The sequence below is a fragment of the Hipposideros armiger genome, unplaced genomic scaffold (assembly GCF_001890085.2).
Source record: "Hipposideros armiger isolate ML-2016 unplaced genomic scaffold, ASM189008v1 scaffold_2345, whole genome shotgun sequence".
Lineage (NCBI taxonomy): Eukaryota > Metazoa > Chordata > Mammalia > Chiroptera > Hipposideridae > Hipposideros > Hipposideros armiger.
The window spans coordinates 1-800 of record NW_017733683.1 but is presented as its reverse complement, the minus strand read 5'-3'; positions in this window follow the sequence as shown (position 1 = coordinate 800).

Here is an 800-nt window from a genome sequence, read left to right as displayed (position 1 = left end):
AAGCAACGTCCTCCACAACTAGACTGAAGAACAAAAGGACAGCAACTTGTCTGTTCCCCTTCCCCCAATTCCCCAGCGCTGTTCTCTTCCCCCAATTCCCCAATTAAAAAAAATCTTTAAATAAAATAAAATGTGCTTATGTCCTTTCCCCTTGGTAGATTGATTGCAAAAGTAGCCCTGATTTTTCACCCCTTCCTGTATCTACACCTTCAGTAATGTGACTGTGTAGCTCCTCCCATTAAGATGTGCAATGTGTTTCCCACCCCTTGAACCTGAGCTGGCCCTTTGACTCCCTTTGGTCAATAGAATGTGACAGAAGGAAGGTGTTCTGGTTCTGGGCTTAGGCCCCAAGAGGCTTTTTATGCTCCCTTTCTCTCTTGGATCTCTGGGCCAGTCTGCTGTAGGATGAGAGATCACCTGGAACCAAGTGAGTCAGCCCAGTTGTCCCAGCTGAATCTGAAGACTTACTAGAAGGCCCAACCAAGATCAGCAAAGCCTTCTGGTTGACATACAGCTGACTCATAGCTGATACATAAGCAAGCCCTGCTAAGCCCAGGCAGGTTAGCAGGGCCATTCTGCCAACTCACAGAATCATGAACAATAACATGGCTGTTGTTTGAAGCTATTACATTTTGAAATGGTTTGTTATGTAGCAACAGCAAACTGATGTACCCACTAACTTTATTCTTTTGCTCCTTTCCTGGACTTACTCAAGATCATTCCTCTGGGTAGCTGTGTCTCTGTGGTTTACTTCCCCACTCTCTGCCCTCTAATAGAAAAGCAACCTTCCATTAAAGAAT